This window comes from Corapipo altera, unplaced genomic scaffold (genome assembly GCF_003945725.1).
Source record: "Corapipo altera isolate COAL_440 unplaced genomic scaffold, ASM394572v1 60712, whole genome shotgun sequence".
Taxonomy (NCBI): domain Eukaryota; kingdom Metazoa; phylum Chordata; class Aves; order Passeriformes; family Pipridae; genus Corapipo; species Corapipo altera.
Window position 1 is genome coordinate 2,190 of NW_020886578.1, and position 312 is coordinate 2,501.

Here is a 312-nt window from a genome sequence, read left to right on the forward strand (position 1 = left end):
AGGCTATTGCAAAGCCCAAGGCTTAGTTGTATCTTTGTTCAGGTTTCCCTTTCATCCCCCTTGGCTTTTGGCACAGCTTTCCTTTCCTTCCTGTTCTGTGGTTTCCCCTTGGTGTTGCAAGGGAGACGTTTGGAATGTTTTGCAATCCAGCGGTGCCACCGCCTTGATGCACTGAAGGCAGGGAAGCAGTGGCGGGGTGTTGGCAGCCCCGTCGTGTCCCTGCTGCCGGCGGCCCGGGGGCAGGAGCGCCCCGGCGGTGCCATGTCGGGGTTCCCCTCAGGTGTGGGCAGCCGCAGCCCGGCTGTGCGGGGC